We start from the raw sequence: 26,809 nt of genomic DNA, 5'->3' as shown, positions 1-26,809 counted from the left end.
TCCATATAATCTGCTTCTCTGCGTCTCATTGGTGGATTTGCTCTTTTTGGACTGAACATCTTAGGAGCGTGCTGCCGTGCCTGGTCTCCGTTTGTAAGAATGTCTTCCGTCCGGGTACGTTTGTTTTTCCTCCCATCGTTTCTCAGTTTTTTTGCTCTACCAGCTGTATGGTCCTGTTCATTCTGTGTTGCACATTCATTTTTTTTTGAAGCCAAAACCGTGGTATTTTTCATTAATTAACTCCAACAATAATATTTACAAAGAAAGGAAAAATAAATAGAAAAACACACTAAGAGCTACTTATCCAATTCCTAGCCTCAGAAACATGATAAAGTTAAGTAAAAGTAACCACATCCTCTACAAACATCATAGATGTGTAGCAGCCCATTCCTTAAAACTGTCCAAAAAATTTACGTCGATTCTGTGTTTCATAAGGACTAAATCTTCTTTGACCCAATACTTCCCGCAGTTAATACTGGCACCTCCTGTCTAAAAATCTTTCCATTTCTCAATGTCCAAATTCTCCAATATTCTTGGATGATAATGTCCAAAGCAAATTCTTTTGGGAGAGAAGAGTGCAGAATCATGATGTCATCCAAGCTTGATATTCCTAGCTTTCTGTTTGGAACAATGCATTCCCAGCATTCTTGTGCAAAGGTACAATCCGAGAAAAGATGCCTCAAGGTTTCTTCCGTGTGCTCCCTACAGTAAACACAATTATAGTTGTCCACATGTATATTCTTTCTCAACAAATTTCTGGTCTTGACTCTATCATGTAATAGCAGCCAGAAGAAAATTGTATGCCTTAGTCTGTTAGAAGTCTTCCAGATCCATTTGAACAGGAAATTGCTTTCAGTCTTGGCCATATAGCTTTATACATTCTGATTGAGGAATAGCGTTGGCCTTGCCCAGAGCCCTTCCATTTATCCCCTCTTTGGTCATTCCAATGCATATTCACTAGACCTTGGAGATCGTTCAGTTGCTTGTATGCTAGTAGTTCTGAGAGTGGAGTGTGAAGCAGTAGATGGAGGTTCTCTTCTGATATCCATGGGGCTGCTGTGTGTGTATCATTTTTGACAAAGGAATGCAACTCTGAGAATTTGTGATAAGAGAAGTATCCAGCCACTTGTCATGCCAAAAAAGGACGGTTTGTCCATTACCCATTGTGCACTTGTAATTTTCTTTGAACAGTGGAAGAAGCTTTAAATGGCTCTTCCACCAGCTGGAACCTTCCATCTTGTGCCCTGGAAGCTGTGTGTTGTAGTAAGTACTCTAGATTAATTTAACCCATGACAAATCCTCTTTATTGAATAACTTGTGGAGGTTTTTCATCAGGAGTGTCTTGCTATGGAGAGCAATATCCAGTATTCCTAATCCCCCCTCATCCTTTAGCTGACAAACCTTCTTCCATGAAATAAGAGCTGGTCCCTGTTGTTCTTGACCAAATTTTCTCCAAAAGAAATGCCTTAAGTATTTGTTGATTTGTTCAATGGTGCTTGCAGGAAGAGCCAAAGTACTCATGAAGAAAATAGTCAGAGCAGAGAACACAACTTTAGTTAGGAGTAGCCTACCATCACAAGACAGTAGGCTGGAGCATCCACTCAATCTTCTTTCATTTTTTTGGCATATGGGATTGAAATCTTCCAATTTCAGTCTGTGGTGCACATTCATTTTTCATGCCATGTAGTGGATTATTTTGGAGCTTCCATAGTTCATATATGCCACAGGGGGTAATTTCATCGGGTTATCCCTTTTCTTGCTTGTATTGTGTAAAGTAAGGAAGGAGCTTTATGAGAGCATTGGATTTTGAGCTGTACACATAGTTATTATGTTTTTCACGTCATTCATGGAACATAAATTACGATGGTACATAAAGCTGCTTGGATCCGTGTTCTTAAAACTTGTTCTGATTTCCTCATGCTGTGCTACATAGATGTACACCGTTTCAAGTTTTGGACTTGCTTCCTTATACCTCATAGCATTGTTTCAACCGAAGGCTTTGACTGGCTGTGTAATAATTAATTTCAATCCCATGTGACCATGGAACGTCTTGGTCAATATTTCTATCTTCTTTGTTCTTTCCAATTTGTTATTGCAATTAACATATAGTCAACTGCTTAGACCTTGTGAGTTTTTACAATTGGTATCTTTTCAGAACTTAGTACAAAAGCATGGAAAATTTAGGTAATCAAAGTGAAATTGGTAATTAGCATAAGTCCAAATCATGTTCAAGATTTTTTTTTGAATTTTCATGTTCATGAAACTTCATTTGTCTTCTTCTGATTTTCTACAGGCGGACATGTTCTCGAAGCTTCTTATTCAGGTCTTGTAGATGGCGAGCCTGTTTGGTGCATGCCGAGAGCTGTCGAAAACATGTTTGTTCTCAAAAGCAGGTTATCAATCTGCTGACTAGGTTTCTTGTGTTCATTCTTGCTCATCATTATACTTTCGACATGTTAGTATCTTCCCTTGCTATCTACTCCCTCTGTCCCATAATGTGTGTCAAAACATGTCTTACATTATGGGACGGAGGAAGTACAATCTTTGCTAGGTTTTTTAGCTCTACTACTATATTGTGCTCACGTGTTACCACCAATGCAATCTCTCTAAAAGTTATATAGGCTTTCTCTGAGTTATATGATAATTATCCAACTATGTTTGTTACCTACTCAGTGCATACCTTTAGCTAAACCGAATCCCCTCATTAACAGCATAACTATTCAGGTAAAATTTACAAAGAAGTAATACACAAACATATAATACATGCATGTAAAATTATTTCGGTTCTTTTGGAAATTCAATTAAATTTTTTTCGTGCTTTTTAAACGGGCTCCAAAATGCATTTCCATCGTAGCTAGCCCGTGTTGTTTGAGCCTAAGTTTGCTTGGTACAGCTCAAACATTTCGTGTATATGTATAGGGGAATCACGTCGATAACTTGATGATAGCAAGCTCAAGCCCTTGCAAAAGTCAAGCACGCCTTACTATGATACATACACGGAATTTATCTCAGCAAATCAACAAACATTTGCTCTTGTACGCGGAGCAGCACGCCAAACCAAACCAAACCAAACCAAGCCGGGGGAGTTCAACACACACACACATATATCGCTGAACCGCAAAGCCGAACGCAGGCCAGGTCAGGACACCCGGAGGCACTGCTGCTTGAACATCTTGCTCGTCTGCTGCCCGCTGGCAGAGTCTTCCACCGTGAGCCCCTGCGCGCCGAAGCAGATGTTGATGAGCCACCCGTTCCCGCAGCCGTGGTTCCTCCGGGCGGCCACGCCGACCCCCTCGTCGGCCAAGGACGAGTTCGAGCACGACGGATCGTCCGCGCCGTCGTCGTTGTCCAGGATGATGTCCTTGAGCTTGCCGAACGGCGGCGTCACCATCGTGCTCTCCTCTTCTTCGAAGCAGATGTCCTTGAGCTTGGTGGATGTCGGCGCGGAGGACATGGAGGACCTCGGGAGCGTGCTCGGCGGGGACCGGGTCGTTGGCAATGAGGCCGCGAGGTGCGGCATCGCCTCCATGATGCCGTGGATGAGCTTCTTCTTGCTGGCCGAGCTGGGGGCGGAGCTTTTGACCGCGAGCGTGCGCTTGTTGTTGAGCGCCGTCGTCTTGGTGAAGGCCTGCCTGAGCGGGGTCGGGGTGTCGGCGACATGCTTGTTCAGCTTCTTGATGGTGTCCAGCGGGCCGCCGTCCTCGGATTTCCTCGGCGTCCTGGACATCTTCTCCCTGTGGCGAGGCCACCGCAGCATCATCTTGAGACGGTCCTTGGCTCGGCTGGCAGAGCTGAGCCTCTTCTCCGACGATCCATGGTTCTCATCACCTCGCCGTTTGCATCCGCATGTACAGGGTCACACTTGCCATCGCTAGAGCACGAGCTAGCCCTTCGGGACTCCGTCGCCGCAATGCCCGAGTGCAACAATATCTCCGCATCCGATATCCTGAACATGGTGCCCGGACTGATCGCAATCCCTCCCCGCATCTTTATCTGCGAAACGACGGCCGACCGGCTTCTCAGCACGCTCGAGCTCAGCACCCCTCCGGCGGAGACTATCTGCTTGATGAGCCTCTCCGACGTGGTTGATCGCAGCTGCTCCTTGAGCAGCGCCAGCGGGGTCATGCCGTCAGCATCTTCGACGTTAAGGTCGATGGACGGCGTGGTCATCAGGAGCTCGACGAGGTCCGGGTGCACGCAGCCAACCACAGCCATGTGCAGGGCGGTGAGGCCCGCGTCGTTTCTCAGGTTGATGATCTTCCTGATGTCTGCGGCTCTCTCTCGAATGAGATGCTTGGTGAGCTCCAGCTGCCGGTCGAGCCGACGGAACCCCGGGGTTCTGAACCCTGCGATCGCCGAGTGGAGGAACGTATCGCCTGCATTGTTGACAGCTGATATGGCTGATGGAGATGCAGCAACCAGTGCGTTTACAACGGGCAGGTGCCCTCGGTAGGCCGCTACATGTAGTGCAGTGTTCCCTTGGTTGTCGGTTGAGTTGATCATGTCGAAAGAGGCCATCAGGTACTTGACAACCTGCATAAGATATTTTCCAATTTTCAGATAAATGGACCTTTGCACACCTAACAATTCAATGACACCAGTAGCAAGAACGATCACATGTGACATTAAGAAACAGAAGGAAAGTTGGCTGAATATCACCATCAAGAAAACAGAAAGGGAGCCGTAGATCTAAAAGTTGTTTGGTACCAATTCTTTTTCTATCCGGACAGAAGTAGAAGTACATTCGCTTTTGCCTCAGTTTATTGGAAGGGGGTCTCATGATTGGAGCTTTGACGTTTCAGTATTGTGTACCACTACCAACCTTCTAACAAAAAAACTGGATCATGAATTGCTCGAGCTGATCCAAAAGACCTCTCGTTCCCAAGTGTTGATCACGATGGTAGTAACAATAATACCTTTACTGCTATGATTGTTGTATTAGATCATAGTGCTTGTCTGTTAAAGTTAAGTACTCCTAGATAATTATCATAGATTATCCTTGAATGACACTAGACATTTCATTTTGGATAGTGGACACAATTCCAATTATCCACCGGAAAGGCGAATATACCTCAAGCAAACCGATTTTGCGCACCAAAATTCCAAAGCATGTAAGCATACTGATAACGAGATCTAAACTAGACGACGAAGACAAACTAAACAACAGCATCTAGAGAGGAAGATGTAAGCAATGGCAGGAACACAGGTGGCTCACCTCGAGCTGCCCTCTCCCAGCAGCTGCATGAAGCACGGTGGATCCACGGATATCAAGATACGCCGACACGTCGGAGCGACCGTCGATGAGCTCCTTCAGCATCCGCACGCTCCCTCCTCTGGCGGCAGCGTGTACAGCCCTGCTCATCATCTCCAGCCGGAACACCGAGGCGCGGCCGCCGGCGCCGGCGCCATCCCCGTCGCGACCATACGTCGAGCACCTCGGGGACATGGCGTGGTCCAGCAGCATCCTGAACAGGTCGGCGTTGCCGCCCCTCGCCGCCGCGTAGAACATGTCCGTGACCCCGTACTCGCCCTCGCCGAAGACGAGCAGCGGGTCCCTGTCCAGCAGCTCCTGCACGAAGCCCGCGTCCCCCGCGGAGGCCGCCGTGTAGAGTAGCCATCCGCCGTAGCCGGCCCGGAGCAGCGTGTTCTCGGCGCCGTGCTTGCACTCGCATTCCAGCAGCAGGCCACGGGCGACGGAGGCGCGGTGGCGGGGCGCGTGGACGAAGCGTGCGTCGTCGTCCCAGAGCGCCTCGAGGCGGCGGATCCGGCGGAGCAAGGTGAGCTTGATGAGGAGGTTGGGGTCGAGGTGCAGCAGCTGGCGGACGATGTCGTAGTGGCCGTCGGCGGCCGCCCAGTCGATGGGCGAGGCGTACCACCACTGGTCGCCGGTGCTCTCCCACCGCAGCGGGAAGCAGCAGGACCGGTCCATCGATCTCGGAAGGACAGATCCAATCCACCGGTGCCGTGCTGTCAGTCCGGAGTGAGGCGAGCTCTGCTCAGCTCAGCTTAGGCGCACATCACATGGGAGCAGCTGCATCAAAGGTAGAAGAAGATTAGAAGAAGGAGGGAATGTGCATGGGCAGGGCGCCATGTGGGCTGAGCAAATCCATGGAGGCGAATATGGTTTCTTTATTGCTTGTGATGAGATTGGGATCCAAGTGCAGCTGCAAGCATCTGTGAACTGCACTGCAAGGGAGGCATCATGCAAACAGATGGAAATGGATACATCCGAAGCTAAAGCAAAGCACCTTGTGGACGACGCAGCTTCGTCCTCGGCCTCCTCGCCCGGGAAGGAAACAGAGAAGCACGAGGATTTGCGACACTTATCAACCGAGCTGAAGAGACCCACTGGACTGGATTAGCAGGAGCTTTATTATGAATGAAGCATTTAGGCCGCCAAAGTGGTTAGGCATTCTTGATTCTTGTAGTGGCACAGTGCGAAGGTGGCACGCAGTTATGGACGAGTGGGGGAAGGGAACAGTGTGGCAGCGACAGTGACAGAGAGAGCATCGTGGTCCTTCTCCTCTGCCCTTTGGAAAAGGAAGTGCGGAGACATCACATGGTATAGAATTGAATGGATGCTTTTCCGTTGATCGAACAAAGTGCACCCGAGAAGGAGATGAGAGGAGAGGAATCTTTGGGAGGGGCTGGCTGGCTAGTAGTAAAGGTGGAACAGGACCATCAATGGCAGTGCAGCTTTTGCACCAGAATCAACGGGACAGAGGCCAATGTAGTACGGCGCCATAGGGGGATTAGGGTGGTGGTTTGGGTTGGCAATGATGCGAAAGGGTGGCGCTGTCCTCTGCTGTTCGGTGGTCTGCCTGCATCCGGCTATGGAGATCAGATCAATGTGTTGCATGGCTGAAGGTTTCTTTCTTTTTGCTCTTCTTTTCTCAAGGCAATCCTTGAGACGCATCATGATGGCGTGCCTGCATCTCCATGGATGGATGGCGTGCCGAAATGAACTTATGATGGTCTCCAAGGTTTGTTTTCCAAGTTGTTGATAATACTCCCTCCGTTCTTAAATATAGGTCATCTTAGAGATTCAAATATAAACTTCATGGAAGCAGTGGCGCCGACCTCAACATCCATCCATGCATATAAATATCCTAGAATTTGTAATTCCGCACTCGAGGAGTGTACCGAATATCTTAGAATTCGCGTTCCCTAAATAACCGTGCATTTGTAACATTCGATGTGTGTCGCTTCTTCCTTGTTTTCTTGCTTGTTAGGCTGGTCATAGTGGGGAGTATCATATACTAATATCATGCATATGATACTAATGTATGATAATTGATACTACATCCATAGTACATAGTATCATAAATTAGTATCATAGGTAGTCTCATTTATTGTCATGCATGACACATAATAGCATAACTTTTATTATGTTACGGTATCTACCTATGTTACTATAACCATCTCTTTTTTCTTTAATTGCCTGCCACATAAGTATGTTTGCGAGTCCCAAGTGCATGAGACTACTTATGTTACTCCCACTATGGCCAGCCTTAGCGTCATCATCAAGACAAGATTGTGTTCCCGAGACCCACCTTGTTCGTACACTCCTTGCTTCAGTTGCAACCTACAAGGCCAGAGGAGGGGCCAATTTGTCATTGTCAGAATTTACGCAACGCCTGCAACGAGATCAAGCGTCATGTCGGCTCTACAGCTGGAATGTAAAGGAGATCGAGGCAACTCTGTTCGTCCGATCAAATGGCAGTATGGTGTTGAGTCGATGATTCATCTCATCTTCTCATCCAATTCGCGAACACCACAACTGTGTTGATCTCCTAACTACTCAGACGACGCTGATGTTGCAGCGACATCGATCGATTCATGCATGTGTATCATTGACCAGCACATGTTACGCCATGCAACTGTACATGGGCCGTGGCTGGCTCTTAACGATGGGCCACAAATACTGTGCGAAGATCGTGGTTGATTTTGATGTGCAAATGGGATAATAGTAAACAGGTTGTTTGGAAGGTAGCAAAAGAATGGTTGTTCATGATGCCTGAGACCCTGACACCGAAGGAGTTCACAACATTGGTAGTAACTATGTGGGCGATCTGAAAGGCGAGGAGGAAAGCTATACATGAGGAAATATTTCAGAGCCCCTTGTCAACCCATCTGTTTATTACTTCTTTCCTTGTTGACATTCCGATTTTGTCAAAGCCGGTCCGAACAGGGAGCAACATCAACAAAGCCAGAACATCGAATTGGCTAGTACCATCAGCGGGCCATGTTAAAATTAACACTGATGCAGCTGTGACGAGGAGTGGTACTCATGACGCAGTTGGAGCTGTATGTAGGGACTGGGTGGATCTTTTTTGGGAGCATCTTGCATCACTTTCAGATTTATTTCAAACCCTTAAACACTTGAAGCTATGGCAGTTAGGGAGGCCCTTGCAATTGCAGATGATTTGTACAAGCAGAGGATACATGTGGCCTCGGATTGCAAGACCGTGGTGGACGAAGTAAAGCAAGGCTCATCGATGACATACGGAGCGATCATACATGAGAATTTTTTTGAGGGAATGGCCATCATGGCTAGCTTTATTAAAATTAAACAACGCTTACATCGTCCGCTAAATAATCAGAAATAAAAACTGGAGGTGAGTCCAACCACAAGTTTGGTGGATCAACGCTTCCATTCTGCGCTAGCACATGAGCCACCATATTTGATTCACGGTTACAATGCATAATAACGACCTTTCCGAAGTTAACTATCAGTAAACGGCATTCTTCAAGAATTGGGCCTGCCACCATCGAGTGCCCAGAGTTTTGTTGGAGAGCTCCACTAAAATCAGACTATTCGTTTGCACCAACAAGGAGTTGCTCCCAACTGTATTAGCCAATTTTAAGCCTTCAACCAGAGCTGCAGCTTCCGCCAATAACACATCCGCGACATGTTCAAGTTTTGCTGTAGATGCCGCAACAAAAAAGCCCCCGCTGTCTCGGATAATGGCGCTGCACGCCCCCGAGTTAGTATCCTCTGAAAATGCAGCGTTGACATTCAGGGCCAACTAATTCAGTAGTGGTTTTTTCCAGTGATTAAGACGCGAGATCGTCATTGGTTTACATGCAGCCCGTACGAAGTTCAAAGACAGAGCTTGAATCGTCTGGCTCGTCCGCGTTGGAGATTGCACTGGTTCCTGCCGAGTTATGCTTCTCCTCTGCCACCATAGAAACCATGATGCCACCGCAATCAATTCAGGCAAGACCACCTGGTCCATATATTTAGTGTTGTGTTCTGGATCACACAGGAATATCTCAATGATTTCAGCGCCCGATCGACCCGGTATTGCCACCTTGGCTATTATTTCATGCAGTCTGAGCCCCCTCCAAATCTCCTGTGCTCCGTGGACATTTTGCGAAAACCCCCTTCCCTTTCCTCCGACAAACACGAAGCTCCCCGCGCTAGAACAGAGCTCCCCTGCTCGTTGTCCCCCTCGCCGGAGCTCCTTGCTCAGCTCCCCCGCGCCCTTCCTCTGCTCCCCCGCACAACTTCCCTGCGCAAGAGCCCCCTCTCCCCACGTTGCTGCCGCGTTGCTTCCCCCTCGTCGTTCCTCTCATCGCTCCCCATGGCAAATCATGGTGAGGAGAAGGAAGCTTGGTTTTTTTCGATCTGCTATCCGACGGCGTCCTTCCCCGAGGACGGCGAGCCAGAGCTGCTTGCGTGTCGTCCACCACCTCCTCGCTGGCTGGACGCCGTCGACCACGAAGCCAGTCTTCTCCAAGCGCGCGCCGCCATGTGGGTCACCGAGACGCCGAGGCCAAGGTGGAGCTCCAGGCCATCGAGGTCACGTACGCCGCCGAGTCTGGTGATAATTACTCTTGAAGCTTGCTAAATTGTATCCTCTGCTTTGTCAACCATGCTCTGCTTTTGAGCTGGTGATAATTACTCTTGAAGCTTGTGGCATATATTCCTAATATGCCCCGATGGGTTGAACCTATGCCTTCCATAATATGTGTGAACTCGAAAGATTTCATGAGTCATACTCTTCTGGTATTTTGCCAGATAAAAATTTCAAACACTGCAACTTCATCAAACGCGAGAAGTGAATGAAAGGTTATGCGTTGAACAAGTGGGAGTCGACCTTGAACCCTGTGTTCATGCCCATGGACACGATGTATACCTTATCATGGAAGCTTCTCTTAAAATAATTATCCCCTTGTAATAAGTTCATCTGGTATCCGTGGACGTGGTTCCGACCATGTTTCTCCTTGATTCCGTTTCTCGTGCAAGTTTGAGCACTTGTCTTCTGCAGGGCAATACCCTAGTCCAACCTTTACCTTGATCTGTCGTCGAGTATTACCCCCTGGTATCTCGAGATTATCATGGAACTGCATAACTTCTTATGAGTTCTTCATCAAGTGATACATTCTCACTGATTCCAATTTTCCACGGGCTCTGAGTTATTAGTCACCCGAGAACACCGATAAGTGAATCGATTCCGCACTCCGATTCAATAACTCTAAGTAATCCTTGTTGCTTACGAGTTTAATAATCCTTCAAGTCATTCCTAGCCTTACCGGCTATATCATTATCGTGCAAACTTTTTAACTGTGCTACCCGGTCCTTCCCGGAACACAACTTTCGATGATGAGCTAAGCTTACGTTGACCTTCCTCGTCATATCAGTTCGCCTTGAACAACAAGCTTGATTTCAAGTTTGTGTCGTACCCTTGGTTCCAATAACTTTTCGCTTCACCATTCCTTTGACTTGATGTCATTGCCGATCGATTACATCTTCGAGAAACCTCTCGACAAGTGTGTCGTGATCATCGTCAACATTTTAACTTCATCCGAGATATCAATTGAATTCATGATGAGAAATACCATCCTTGCCCCTCGATGAATTGTGTTATCATCGACAACATTCTTGCCTCCCCCCAACACAAACTTGTTCATATTTTGTATTGTATCTTGATTTCCCTGCTATCCAACCTATGTTATGTTCTACCGTGGAGTATTACCATCTTTGATGTCAAGAATGTCGTGAGCATTACTCCACCTCTTAAGAATTCTTGATACAGTGATACTTCTCACCCTCACCATTCTTTCTTGGTCCCCGTGTTGATTCTAACCGGGATACCAACACGTGAACCATGTTGCTTGGATTCTGTACTTCTAGCAACCCTATTGCTTTGAAGTTAATGGTCGACATTTCATTCTTAGACCATTGGTTACCGAATCACCATTCTAACATTGATCCTGCTACCTAAGCCCATATTTCGGGTGCACCTTTCAAGCAGTGATTAATTGCGTATGTTTCCCTCGAGCATACATCATTATATCATTTGATCTGTTCAATTTTATATCCTTGTTCACATAATTGTGGAGATCCATCTTTTGGAAATCTCGATGAATTGTCGCCGAGACCATCAGCCACCTCCTCATCCTCTCCTTGATTTAATGATGAACTCTTGTTTCGGAACTCGCTTCCATAGTTCAATTCCCGAGAATCTTACAATGTCATCTCGACAATTTGTGTTGCACCTTTTCTTCTCAGGCATCCTGAGTCTGAGGTGTCCTGGCACCAATCAGATTTGAAACTTGGTCAGATATGATGGTTGGAACATACTTTCAAGAGTTATAACATTGGATCTCTTATGACACGGTAAGGTGATGTCATGCCTAGCACACCTGGCCGGAGGACCTAGTGTTATAGTTTCCTTTTTAACAAGGTTAACCATTCTTCCATGAGAAAATTGAATGACTTGTTTAATAAGTTTTTCCTGATGGATCCTTTGTGTATGCAAGGTCTGACCTTTGCTTGAAGACCATGTCAATGCTATCTCGAAGCATGTCTGTGGTACTCCGATATTTCAATAAAAACACTTATCCCAATGCTAATTGTTTCTTGCTCAATTATCCAAACACCGTTGTTTGGGTTATGTCATGAAATTTCTCTCCCCTCACCTAGAGGGTTTTCTACATAATATCCTATCATGGTTATCAGGATCTGCTTGTCCTTGGGAAGGATATACCCCTGAAATATGTGTTTAAACACATTTTCCTTTCCATTGTTCTGTTTAATCTGATAATCATACTATCATTTCCATTGTATTGTTTAACCTTTCCAGTAATCTGACTTAACTGAGCAGTGACATTTCCCTGCTTAGGTAAGCACCTTGTTGTACCACTCTGTCAGTAAGACCCTGTTACTATTGTTGATGACATTCCGGTAGCCACCGATGGACGAGAACTTTGCCTATTGGTCCGCCTCGTTCAACGAGCAGGAAAATGGTTCTCTTTGTCCCTCGCCCTTGGTACCAACGTTGTTGCCAACATAACTGACAGGCTACCCTCTGACATGTCTTGCTATCATGACCGTGTAAGATGCCAACGGCCTTCCTACTTTTAACCACATGGTGGGCCCATAACCCACAGTTCCACAGGATCGAAACCTGACTCTCCTATACACCCCTGTTTCTAAAGTTACTCCTCACGCTTGGCTTCTTATGAAAATCCCGAGACACCTTCCGAGAGACGATCTATTCTGGTATCAGACGCAATAATTATTCCCATTGCTCCGAATCCCATTCACCCTCTATTTCGGGCAACAAACGATTGCCTACCCGGTTGAAGCTTCTTATTGCAACTACTTACCTTGCTCTCAACGTCTTTCTTAAATTTCAACTCGAGAGATGCCTCTATGCCATGTTCATTGAGATAGCCCCCAGGCACCTGTTGGGGAACGTAGTAATTTCAAAAAATTTCCTACGCACACGCAAGATCATGGTGATGCATAGCAATGAGAGGGGAGAGTGTTGTCCACGTACCCTCGTAGACCGAAAGCGGAAGCGTTAACACAACGCGGTTGATGTAGTCGTACGTCTTCACGATCCGACCGATCAAGTACCGAACGCACAGCACCTCCGAGTTCAGCACACGTTCAGCTCGATGACGTCCCTCGAACTCCGATCCAGCCGAGTGTTGAGGGAGAGTTTCGTCAGCACGACGGCGTGGTGACAATGATGATGTTCTACCGACGCAGGGCTTCGCCTAAGCACCGCTACGATATTATCGAGGTGTAATATGGTGGAGGGGGGCACCGCACACGGCTAAGAGATCAATAGATCAATTGTTGTGTCTATGGGGTGCCCCCCTGCCCCCATATATAAAGGAGCAAGGGGAAGGCCGCGGCCAAGGAGGAGGGCGCGCCAAGGGGGGAGTCCTACTCCCACCGGGAGTAGGACTCCTCCTTTCCTTGTTGGAATAGGAGAAGGGAAGGGAGAAGGAGAAACAGGGAAGAGAGCGCCCCCCCTCCCTAGTCCAATTCGGACTAGTCAATGGGGAGGGGTGCGGCCACCCTTTGGGGTCTTTCTCTCCTTTCCCGTATGGCCCATTAAGGCCCAATACGAATTCCCGTAACTCTCCGGTACTCCGAAAAATACCCGAATCACTCGGAACCTTTCCGAAGTCCGAATATAGTCGTCCAATATATCGATCTTTACGTCTCGGCCATTTCGAGACTCCTCGTCATGTCCCCGATCTCATCCGGGACTCCGAACTCCTTCGGTACATCAAAACACATAAACTCATAATATAACCGTCATCGTAACGTTAAGCGTGCGGACCCTACGGGTTCGAGAACTATGTAGACATGACCGAGACACCTCTCCGGTCAATAACCGATAGCGGAACCTGGATGCTCATATTGGCTCCCACATATTCTACGAAGATCTTTATCGGTCAGACCGCATAACAACATACGTTGTTCCCTTTGTCATCGGTATGTTACTTGCCCGAGATTCGATCGTCGGTATCTTAATACCTAGTTCAATCTCGTTACCGGCAAGTCTCTTTACTCGTTCCGTAATACATCATCCCGCAACTAACTCATTAGTTACAATGCTTGCAAGGCTTATAGTGATGTGCATTACTGAGTGGGCCCAGAGATACCTCTCCGACAATCGGAGTGACAAATCCTAATCTCGAAATACGCCAACCCAACAAGTACCTTTGGAAGCACCTGTAGAGCACCTTTATAATCACCTAGTTACGTTGTGACATTTGGTAGCACACAAAGTGTTCCTCCGGTAAACGGGAGTTGCATAATCTCATAGTCATAGGAACATGTATAAGTCATGAAGAAAGCAATAGCAACATACTAAATGATCGAGTGCTAAGCTAACGGAATGGGTCAAGTCAATCACATCATTCTCCTAATGATATGATCCCGTTAATCAAATGACAACTCATGTCTATGGCTAGGAAACATAACCATCTTTGATCAACGAGCTAGTCAAGTAGAGGCATACTAGTGACACTCTGTTTGTCTATGTATTCACACATGTATCATGTTTCCGGTTAATACAATTCTAGCATGAATAATAAACATTTATCATGATATAAGGAAATAAATAATAACTTTATTATTGCCTCTAGGGCATATTTCCTTCAGTCTCCCACTTGCACTAGAGTCAATAATCTAGTTCACATCGCCATGTGATTTAACATCAATAGTTCACATCACCATGTGATTAACACCCATAGTTCACATCGTCATGTGACCAACACCCAAAGGGTTTACTAGAGTCAATAATCTAGTTCACATCGCTATGTGATTAACACCCAAAGAGTACTAAGGTGTGATTATGTTTTGCTTGTGAGATAATTTTAGTCAACGGGTCTGTCACATTCAGATCCATAAGTATTTTGCAAATTTCTATGTCTACAATGCTCTGCACGGAGCTACTCTAGCTAATTGCTCCCACTTTCAATATGTATCTAGACCGAGACTTAGAGTCATCTAGATTAGTGTCAAAACTTGCATCGACGTAACCCTTTACGACGAACCTTTTGTGACTTCCATAATCGAGAAACATATCCTTATTCCAGTAAGGATAATTTTGACTGCTGTCCAGTGATCTACTCCTAGATCACTATTGTACTCCCTTGCCAAAATCAGTGTAGGGTATACAATAGATCTGGTACATAGCATGGCATACTTTATAGAACCTATGGCCGAGGCATAGGGAATGACTTTCATTATTTTTCTATCTTCTGCTGTGGTCGGGCTTTGAGTCTTACTCAATTTCACACCTTGTAACACAGGTAAGAAACTCTTTCTTTGACTGTTCCATTTTGAACCACTTCAAAATCTTGTTAAGGTATGTACTCATTGAAAAAAACTTATCAAGCGTCTTGATCTATCTCTATAGATCTTGATGCTCAATATGTAAGCAGCTTCACCGAGGTCTTTCTTTGAAAAACTCCTTTCAAACACTCCTTTATGCTTTGCAGAATAATTCTACATTATTTCCGATCAACAATATGTCATTCACATATACTTATCAGAAATGTTGTAGTGCTCCCACTCACTTTCTTGTAAATACAGGCTTCACCGCAAGTCTGTATAAAACTATATGCTTTGATAAACTTATCAAAGCTTATATTCCAACTCCGAGATGCTTGCACCAGTCCATAGATGGATCGCTGGAGTTTGCATATTTTGTTAGCACCTTTAGGATTGACAAAACCTTCTGGTTGCATCATATACAACTCTTCTTTAATGAATCCATTAAGGAATGCAGTTTTGGTTATCCATTTGCCAGATTTCATAAAATGTGGCAATTGCTAACATGATTCGGACAGACTTAAGCATCGCTGCGAGTGAGAAAATCTCATCGTATTCAACACTTTGAACTTTGTCAAAAACCTTTTTCCGACAAGTCTAGCTTTGTAGATAGTGATACTACTATCAGCGTCCGTCTTCCTCTTGAAGATCCATTTATTTTTTTATGGCTCGCCGATCATTGGGCAAGTCAATCAAAGTCCATACTTTGTTCTCATACATGGATCCCATCTCAGATTTCATGGCCTCAAGCCATTTTGCGGAATCTGGGCTCACCATCGCTTCTTCATAGTTCGTAGGTTCGTCATGGTCTAGTAACATAACCTCTAGAACAGGATTACCGTACCACTCTGGTGCGGATCTTACTCTGGTTGACCTACGAGGTTCAGTAATAACTTGATCTGATGTTCCATGATCATCATCATTAACTTCCTCACTAATTGGTATAGGCGTCACAGAAACTGGTTTCTGCGATGAACTACTTTCCAATAAGGGAGCAGGTACAATTACCTCATCAAGTTCTACTTTCCTCCCACTCACTTCTTTCGAGAGAAACTCCTTCTCTAGAAAGGATCCATACTTAGCAACGAATGTCTTGCCTTCGGATCTGTGATAGAAGGTGTACCCAACTGTCTCCTTTGGGTATCCTATGAAGACACATTTCTCTGATTTGGGTTTGAGCTTATCAGGATGAAACTTTTTCACATAAGCATCGCAACCCCAAACTTTAAGAAACGACAACTTTGGTTTCTTGCCAAACCACAGTTCATAAGATGTCGTCTCAACGGATTTAGATGGTACCCTATTTAACGTGAATGCAGCTGTCTCTAATGCATAACCCCAAAACGATAGTGGTAGATCGGTAAGAGACATCATATATCGCACCATATCTAATAAAGTACGGTTACGATGTTCGGACACACCATTACACCGTGGTGTTCCAGGTGGCGTGAGTAGTGAAACTATTTCACATTGTTTTAACTGAAGGCCAAACTCGTAACTCAAATACTCTTCTCCACGATCAGATCGTAGAAACTTTATTTTCTTGTTACGATGATTTTCCGCTTCACTCTGAAATTATATGAACTTTTCAAATGTTTCAGACTTCTGTTTCATTAAGTAGATATACCCATATCTGCTCAAATCATCTGTGAAGGTCAGAAAATAATGATACCTGCTACGAGCCTCAATATTCATCGGACCACATACATCTGTATGTATGATTTCCAACAAATCTGTTGCTCTCTCCATAGTTCCGGAGAACGGCGTTTTAGTCATCTTGCCCATGAGGCACGGTTCGCAAGCATCAAGTGATTCATAATCAACTGATTCCAAAATCCCATCAGTATGAAGTTTCTTCATGCGCTTTACACCAATATGACCTAAACGGCAGTGCCACAAATAAGTTGCACTATCATTATTAACTTTGCATCTTTTGGCTTCATTATTATGAATATGTGTATCACTACGATCGAGATCCAACAAACCATTTTATTGGGTGTATGACCATAGAAGGTTTTATTCATGTAAACAGAACAACAATTATTCTCTAATTTAAATGAATAACCGTATTGCAAAAAATATGATCAAATCATATTCATGCTTAACGCAAACACCAAATAACACTTATTTAGTTTCAACACTAATCCCGAAAGTATAGGGAGTGTGCGATGATGATCATATCAATCTTGGAATTACTTCCAACACACATCGTCACCTCGCCTTTTACTAGTCTCTGTTTATTCTGCAACTCCCGTTTCGAGTTACTACTCTTAGCAACTGAACCAGTATCAAATACCGAGGGGTTGCTATAAACACTAGTAAAGTACATATCAATAACATGTATATCCAATATACCTTTGTTCACTTTGCCATCCTTCTTATCCACCAAATAGTTGGGGTAGTTCCGCTTCCATTGACCAGTCCCTTTGCTGTAGAAGCACTTAGTCTCAGGCTTAGGACCAGACTTAGGCTTCTTCACTTGAGCAGCAACTTGCTTGCCGTTCTTCTTGAAGTTCCCCTTCTTCCCTTTGCCCTTTTCTTGAAACTAGTGGTCTCGTCAACCATCAACACTTGATGTTTTTCTTGATTTCTACCTTCGTCGATTTCAGCATCACGAAGAGCTCGGGAATTACTTTGGTCATCCCTTGCATACTATAGTTCATCACGAAGTTCTACTAACTTGGTGATGGTGACTAGAGAATTCTGTCAATCACTATTTTATCTGGAAGATTAACTCCCACTTGATTCAAGCGATTGTAGTACCCAGACAATCTGAGCACATGCTCACTGCTTGAGCTATTCTCCTCCATCTTTTAGCTATAGAACTTGTTGGAGACTTCATATCTCTCAACTCGGGTATTTGCTTGAAATATTAACTTCAACTCCTGGAACATCTCATATGGTCCATGACGTTCAAAACGTCTTTGAAGTCCCGATTCTAAGCCGTTAAGCATGGTGCACTAAACTATCAAGTAGTCATCATATTGAGCTAGCCAAACATTCATAACGTCTGCATCTGCTCCTGCAATAGGTCTGTCACCTAGCGGTGCATCAAGGACATAATTTTTCTGTGCAGTAATGAGGATAATCCTCAGATCACGGATCCAATCCGCATCTTTGCTACTAACATCTTTCAACATAATTTTTCTCTAGGAACATATCAAAAATAAACACAGGGAAGCAACAACGCGAGCTATTGATCTACAACATAATATGCAAAATACTATCAGGACTAAGTTCATGACAAATTCAAGTTCAATTAATCATATTACTTAAGAACTCCCACTTAGATAGACATCCCTCTAATCCTCTAAGTGATCACGTGATCCATATCAACTAAACCATGTCCGATCATCACGTGAGATGGAGTAGTTTCAATGGTGAACATCACTATGTTGATCATATCTACTATATGATTCACGCTCGACCTTTCGGTCTCCGTGTTCCGAGGCCATATCTGCATATGCTAGGCTCGTCAAGTTTAACCTGAGTATTCCGCGTGTGCAACTGTTTTGCACCCGTTGTATTTGAACGTAGAGCTTATCACACCCGATCATCACGTGGTGTCTCAGCACGAAGAACTTTCGCAACGGTGCATACTCAGGGAGAACACTTTTATCTTGAAATTTTAGTGAGGGATCATCTTATAATGCTACCGTCAATCAAAGCAAGATAAGATGCATAAAAGATAAACATCACATGCAATCAATATAAGTGATATGATATGGCCATCATCATCTTGTGCTTGTGATCTCCATCTCCGAAGCACCGTCATGATCACCATCGTCACCGGCGCGATACCTTGATCTCCATCGTAGCATCGTTGTCATCTCGCCAACTATTGCTTTTACGACTATCGCTACCGCTTAGTGATAAAGTAAAGCAATTACATGGCGATTGCATTTCATACAATAAAGCGACAACCATATGGCTCCTGCCAGTTACCGATAACTCGGTTACAAAACATGATCATCTCATACAATAAAATATAGCATCATGTCTTGACCATATCACATCACAACATGCCCTGCAAAAACAAGTTAGACGTCCTCTAGTTTGTTGTTGCAAGTTTTACGTGGCTGCTACGGGCTTAGCAAGAACCGTTCTTACCTACGCATCAAAACCACAACGATAGTTTGTCAAGTTGGTGCTGTTTTAACCTTCGGAAGGACCGGGCGTAGCCACACTCGGTTCAACTAAAGTGAGAGAGACAGACACCCGCCAGTCACCTTTAAGCAACGAGTGCTCGCAACGGTGAAACCGGTCTCGCGTAAGCGTACGCGTAATGTCGGTCCGGGCCGCTTCATCTCACAATACCGCCGAACCAAAGTATGACATGCTGGTAAGCAGTATGACTTATATCGCCCACAACTCACTTGTGTTCTACTCGTGCATATAACATCAACGCATAAAACCAGGCTCGGATGCCACTGTTGGGGAACGTAGTAATTTCAAAAAATTTCCTACGCACACGCAAGATCATGGTGATGCATAGCAATGAGAGGGGAGAGTGTTGTCCACGTACCCTCGTAGACCGAAAGCGGAAGCGTTAACACAACGCGGTTGATGTAGTCGTACGTCTTCACGATCCGACCGATCAAGTACCGAACGCACGGCACCTCCGAGTTCAGCACACGTTCAGCTCGATGACGTCCCTCGAACTCCGATCCAGCCGAGTGTTGAGAGAGAGTTTCGTCAGCGCGACGGCGTGGTGACAATGATGATGTTCTACCGACGCAGGGCTTCGCCTAAGCACCGCTACGATATTATCGAGGTGTAATATGGTGGAGGGGGGCACCGCACACGACTAAGAGATCAATAGATCAATTGTTGTGTCTATGGGGTGCCCCCTGGCCCGTATATAAAGGAGCAAGGGGAAGGCCGCCGGCCAAGGAGGAGGGCGCGCCAAGGGGGGAGTCCTACTCCCACCGGGAGTAGGACTCCTCCTTTCCTTGTTGGAATAGGAGAAGGGAAGGGAGAAGGAGAAACAGGGAAGAGAGCGCCCCCCTCCCTAGTCCAATTCGGACTAGTCCATGGGGAGGGGTGCGGCCACCCTTTGTGGTCTTTCTCTCCTTTCCCGTATGGCCCATTAAGGCCCAATACGAATTCCCGTAACTCTCCGGTACTCCGAAAAATACCCGAATCACTCGGAACCTTTCCGAAGTCCGAATATAGTCGTCCAATATATCGATCTTTACGTCTCGGCCATTTCGAGACTCCTTGTCATGTCCCCGATCTCATCCGGGACTCCGAACTCCTTCGGTACATCAAAACACATAAACTCATAATATAACCGTCATCGTAACGTTAAGCGTGCGGACCCTACGGGTTCGAGAACTATGTAGACATGACCGAGACACCTCTCCGGTCAATAACCGATAGCGGAACCTGGATGCTCATATTGGCTCCCACATATTCTACGAAGATCTTTATCGGTCAGACCGCATAACAACATACGTTGTTCCCTTTGTCATCGGTATGTTACTTGCCCGAGATTCGATCGTCGGTATCTTAATACCTAGTTCAATCTCGTTACCGGCAAGTCTCTTTACTCGTTCCGTAATACATCATCCCGCAACTAACTCATTAGTTACCATGCTTGCAAGGCTTATAGTGATGTGCATTACTGAGTGGGCCCAGAGGTACCTCTCCGACAATCGGAGTGACAAATCCTAATCTCGAAATACGCCAATCCAACAAGTACCTTTGGAAGCACCTGTAGAGCACCTTTATAATCACCCAGTTACGTTGTGACGTTTGGTAGCACACAAAGTGTTCCTCCGGTAAACGGGAGTTGCATAGTCTCATAGTCATAGGAACATGTATAAGTCATGAAGAAAGCAATAGCAACATACTAAACGATCGAGTGCTAAGCTAACGGAATGGGTCAAGTCAATCACATCATTCTCCTAATGATATGATCCCGTTAATCAAATGACAACTCATGTCTATGGCTAGGAAACATAACCATCTTTGATCAACGAGCTAGTCAAGTAGAGGCATACTAGTGACACTCTGTTTGTCTATGTATTCACACATGTATCATGTTTCCGGTTAATACAATTCTAGCATGAATAATAAACATTTATCATGATATAAGGAAATAAAATAATAACTTTATTATTGCCTCTAGGGCATATTTCCTTCAGCACCTATCATGTGTTGAGCTCCGTCATTCCCGAGTTTTCCCCCCTTACTCTACCCCTTAAAATCTCGGGACGAGATTTCTTGTAGTGGAGGAGATTTGTAACACCCTCAGTGTCATGCTACGGTAACCCACTGTGATTAAGCTAATCATTCTTCCAAACAGTGCTTAATCACCTTTGATTCAAATCTCATTTGAAATTCCACTTTGGAATCAAATTCAATTTGCAAGTGCAAAATGAAGTTGATCAAAGCTTGTTGGAAAAATGTTCACCTTTTAGCAAATAATCCAAAACTATTTACTGTTAAGGAACACAACATCATCATCATTTCTAAATGGGCCTAATGCATTTTAACAGAGCAAAAACAGCCTTTAAAATGCCGTTTTCATTATTGAATAAATTCAAATGAAGTCCAAAAATGCCCAAACTTTTTGTGGCAGTGCTGGATATTGCAAAGTAATTATGTGACCAAGTTTCACTTTTTTGCAAAATCATATGGAAGCTCAAAATATTACTAAACCCCTTTTCTATAAAAAAAGGAAAATAGAAAAGGCCACTGTGCACAGGCCTAAGTGCACAGTGCCTAGAGCTCAGCTCACCACGGCCTCCTCCTTCTCCCCCGTTCTCTGTTCAAGCGACCGAGGCGCGCCCGCCGTCGCCGCCGAACCCACCTCGCCGACCACGCCGCTACAGGCCGTCGGGGTGGATAAGATCTCCACCGTGGCCTCCCCTCTCGTCATTTTCATCCATTCGCCCCTGCGTGCCTCTCCCTCTCTCGTTCCCCACCTCACCCAAAATGCTCGCCGCCGTCGCCGCTCGATTCCGTGGCCACCGTGCCTCCCGCGCCTTGATCTGGAGCTCACCGTCTTCCTCGTCATCGTCTACGTCGCCTACGCCATCGGGACCGAGCCGAGCGCCTCTACTCCGACCGGAACGAGCTCGTCTTCAACCTTCGGATCGCCGGCGTTCGTCGCCGATTCCGGCTACCTCGCGCCCTCCCCGAGCTCACTGCCACTCCCCCCCTCTCCGTTAGCTCGCCCATGTTTCGTAGCCGCTGATGCCACCGACGAACGAACACTCCGCCGCTCGCGCTTGTCGCCGGCATAGCCACGGTGACCCTTGGGTCACGCGCGTGCCACCATCGCGCTCACCGCACCGCGTAGGCCTCGTCTAGCCGCTTGGGTTGCCAGCTAACGCACCCAGCCCCGATCCCGATGACGACCGAAGTCCGGCGTCCGCCTCGCCGCTCACCGTCGACGTTCCCGACCACCGCAGCCTCTGCCACCACCCCAGATCGCCTCGCCGTCGTCTTCTCGTTCGAACGAGTCGAGCCGCATCCGATTTGAGCCACCGTAGCGCAAATCCGGCGGCCTCCCGTGCGCGCCGCCGTGCGTTTTGGTCGCCGGCGTTGCTCCGGCCGCCGTGCTGACCTGGCGCCAACGTGGCCCTATGGGGGCCACCCCAGTGAGGCTGCCGGGGGCCCCGGCGCCCTAGTTGACCACGTTGACTCTGGTCAACGCAGTTACTGTGCACTGACATGTGGGCCCCGTCTATTAATTAGGCTAACTAAACGTTTTTTATAAATAAAATTAACTTGTTAGACTAATTAGTCACTGACATGTGGGGCCCCGCTGCTAATTAACCCCCCTGTGCAATTAAAATAACCACTGCTAGCCCTCTGTCTATGACATGCGGGACCCACTGGCCAGTTTGACCAGTCAGCGGGTCTGTTGACCTGCTGATGTCATGTTGACACTCTGCTGACGTCATAATTCCTTTTCTGTTAATATTAATAATTCCAGAAAATACTTTAATCTTTAAAAATTCATAGAAAACAAACCGTAACTCGGATGGAAATGTTTTCTACATGAAAGTTGCTCAGAAAAATCCAACGAATCCGAATACGCGGTCCGTTCATTTGTCACATGCCTCTAGCATGCTAAACATGGAACTTTCCCCCTCCGGTCATCTGTCTGGCACAGGTCCGGAACCGGGAAAACATTCCCAGTTGAATTTCCCCCTTCACCTATTCGTGTAGACATACGTTAGGTCACACCCGACACGTCGTATTACCACGTTATGCTTTGTGATGCTATGTTTGCTTTATATTTACTGTTTCTTCCCCCTCTTCTCTCCGGTAGACCCCGAGACCGATGTTGCCCCTGTGATCGAATACGTCGACGATGACCCCTCCTTCTCGGCTGAGCTTCCAGGCAAGCCCCCCCTTGATCACCAGATATCGCCTATTCTTCTCTATACTGCTTGCATTAGAGTAGTGTAGCATGTTACTGCTTTCGGTTAATCCTATACTGATGCATAGCCTGTCATTGTTGCTACAGTTGTTACCCTTACCTGCTATCCTACTGCTTAGTATAGGATGCTAGTGTTCCATCAGTGGCCCTACACTCTTGTCCGTCTGCCATGCTATACTACTGGGCCGTGATCACTTCGGGAGGTGATCACGGGTATATACTATATACTTTATATACATGACACATGTGGTGACTAAAGTCGGGTCGGCTCGTTGAGTACCCGCAAGTGATTCTGATGAGGGGGCTGAAAGGACAGGTGGCTCCATCCCGGTAGAGGTGGGCCTGGGTTCCTGACGGCCCCCGACTGTTACTTTATGGCGGAGCGACAGGGCAGGTTGAGACCACCTAGGAGAGAGGTGGGCCTGGCCCTGCTCGGCGTTCGCGGATACTTAACACGCTTAACGAGATCTTGGTATTTGATCTGAGTCTGGCCATTTGGTCTATACGCACTAACCAACTACGCGGGAACAGTTATGGGCACTCGACGTCGTGGTATCAGCCGAAGCTCTTCTTGACGTCAGCGACGGAGCGGCGCGCGCCGGATTGGACTGGAACGCCTGCTAGGCTAGGTCTGCTTCCGGCCGCGTACGCAACGTGCAGGTGTGCAATGGGCGATGGGCCCAGACCCCTGCGCGCATAGGATTTAGACCGGCGTGTTGACCTCTCTGTTGAGCCTAGGTGGGGCTGCGACGTGTTGATCTTCCGCGGCCGGGCATGACTCAGAAAAGTGTGTCCGGCCAAATGGGATCGAGCGTGTTGGGTTATGTGGTGCACCCCTGCAGGGAAGTTTATCTATTCGAATAGCCGTGTCCCTCGGTAAAAGGACGACCCGGAGTTGTACCTTGACCTTATGACAACTAGAACTGGATACTTAATAAAACACACCCTTTCAAGTGCCAGATATAACCCGGTGATCGCTCTCTAACAGGGCGACGAGGAGGGGATCGCCGGGTAGGTTTATGCTATGCGATGCTACTTGGTGAACTTACCATCTACTCTCTTCTACATGCTGCAAGATGGAGGCTGCCAGAAGTGTAGTCTTCGACAGGATTAGCTATCCCCCTCTTATTCTGGCATTCTGCAGTTCAGTCCACCAATATGGCCCTTTACACATATACCCATGCATATGTAGTGTATCTCCTTGCTTGCGAGTACTTTGGATGAGTACTCACGGTTGCTTTTCTCCCTCTTTTCCCCTTTCTATACCTGATTGTTGCAACCAGATGCTGGAGTCCAGGAGCTAGAGATCCCGAGGATGATTCTACATGGAGTTCGGCTTCGAGGAGTAGTTAGGAGGTCCCAGGCAGGAGGCCTTGCCTTTTCGATCGTTGCTACTTTTGTGCTAGCCTTCTTAAGGCAAACTTGTTTAACTTATGTCTGTACTCAGATATTGTTGCTTCCGCTGACTCGTCTATGATCGAGCACTTGTATTCGAGCCCTCGAGGCCCCTGGCTTGTATTATGATGCTTGTATGACCTATTTTATTTTTAGAGTTGTGTTGTGATATCTTCCCGTGAGTCCCTGATCTTGATCGTACACGTTTGCGTGTATGATTAGTGTACGGTCAAATCGGGGGCGTCACACATGATGTCATCCAAGCTTGATATTCCTAGCTTTCTGTTTGGAACAATGCATTCCCAGCATTCTTGTGCAAAGGTACAATCCGAGAAAAGATGCCTCAAGGTTTCTTCCGTGTGCTCCCTACAGTAAACACAATTATAGTTGTCCACATGTATATTCTTTCTCAACAAATTTCTGGTCTTGACTCTATCATGTAATAGCAGCCAGAAGAAAATTGTATGCCTTAGTCTGTTAGAAGTCTTCCAGATCCATTTGAACAGGAAATTGCTTTCAGTCTTGGCCATATAGCTTTATACATTCTGATTGAGGAATAGTGTTGGCCTTGCCCAGAGCCCTTCCATTTATCCCCTCTTTGGTCATTCCAATGCATATTCACTAGACCGTGGAGATCGTTCAGTTGCTTGTATGCTAGTAGTTCTGAGAGTGGAGTGTGAAGCAGTAGATGGAGGTTCTCTTCTGATATCCATGGGGCTGCTGTGTGTGTATCATTTTTGACAAAGGAATGCAACTCTGAGAATTTGTGATAAGAGAAGTATCCAGCCACTTGTCATGCCAAAAAAGGACGGTTTGTCCATTACCCATTGTGCACTTGTAATTTTCTTTGAACAGTGGAAGAAGCTTTAAATGGCTCTTCCACCAGCTGGAACCTTCCATCTTGTGCCCTGGAAGCTGTGTGTTGTAGTAAGTACTCTAGATTAATTTAACTCATGACAAATCCTCTTTATTGAATAACTTGTGGAGGTTTTTCATCAGGAGTGTCTTGCTATGGAGAGCAATATCCAGTATTCCTAATCCCCCCTCATCCTTTAGCTGACAAACCTTCTTCCATGAAATAAGAGCTGGTCCCTGTTGTTCTTGACCAAATTTTCTCCAAAATAAATGCCTTAAGTATTTGTTGATTTGTTCAATGGTGCTTGCAGGAAGAGCCAAAGTACTCATGAAGAAAATAGTCAGAGCAGAGAACACAACTTTAGTTAGGAGTAGCCTACCATCATAAGACAGTAGGCTGGAGCATCCACTCAATCTTCTTTCATTTTTTTGGCATATGGGATTGAAATCTTCCAATTTCAGTCTGTGGTGCACATTCATTTTTCATGCCATGTAGTGGATTATTTTGGAGCTTCCATAGTTCATATATGCCACAGGGGGTAATTTCATCGGGTTATCCCTTTTCTTGCTTGTATTGTGTAAAGTAAGGAAGGAGCTTTATGAGAGCATTGGATTTTGAGATGTACACATAGTTATTATGTTTTTCACGTCATTAATGGAACATAAATTACGATGGTACATAAAGCTGCTTGGATCTGTGTTCTTAAAACTTGTTCTGATTTCCTCATGCTGTGCTACATAGATGTACACCGTTTCAAGTTTTGGACTTGCTTCCTTATACCTCATAGCATTGTTTCAACCGAAGGCTTTGACTGGCTGTGTAATAATTAATTTCAATCCCATGTGACCATGGAACGTCTTGGTCAATATTTCTATCTTCTTTGTTCTTTCCAATTTGTTATTGCAATTAACATATAGTCAACTGCTTAGACCTTGTGAGTTTTTACAATTGGTATCTTTTCATAACTTAGTACAAAAGCATGGAAAATTTAGGTAATCAAAGTGAAATTGGTAATTAGCATAAGTCCAAATCATGTTCAAGAATTTTTTTTAAATTTTCATGTTCATGA

The 26,809-nt window shown here is 45.8% G+C and overlaps 1 long non-coding RNA gene and 1 pseudogene across 1 annotated transcript; one reads left to right on the top strand and one right to left on the bottom strand.

Moving 5' to 3' along the window:
- LOC120966458 (uncharacterized) lies at positions 1 to 24,866 on the top strand. Its single transcript, XR_012187797.1, has 3 exons — positions 1 to 114; positions 2,294 to 2,393; positions 24,773 to 24,866. It is a non-coding gene; the product is annotated as an uncharacterized lncRNA (long non-coding RNA).
- Positions 2,880 to 6,144, bottom strand: LOC109753920 (uncharacterized; annotated as a pseudogene).
- Positions 24,867 to 26,809: the final 1,943 nt, after the last annotated feature.

The sequence above is a fragment of the Aegilops tauschii genome, chromosome 6 (assembly GCF_002575655.3).
Source record: "Aegilops tauschii subsp. strangulata cultivar AL8/78 chromosome 6, Aet v6.0, whole genome shotgun sequence".
Classification (NCBI taxonomy): domain Eukaryota; kingdom Viridiplantae; phylum Streptophyta; class Magnoliopsida; order Poales; family Poaceae; genus Aegilops; species Aegilops tauschii.
Note: the sequence above shows the minus strand (reverse complement) of the source record. Positions and strands in the feature narration are given on the sequence as shown.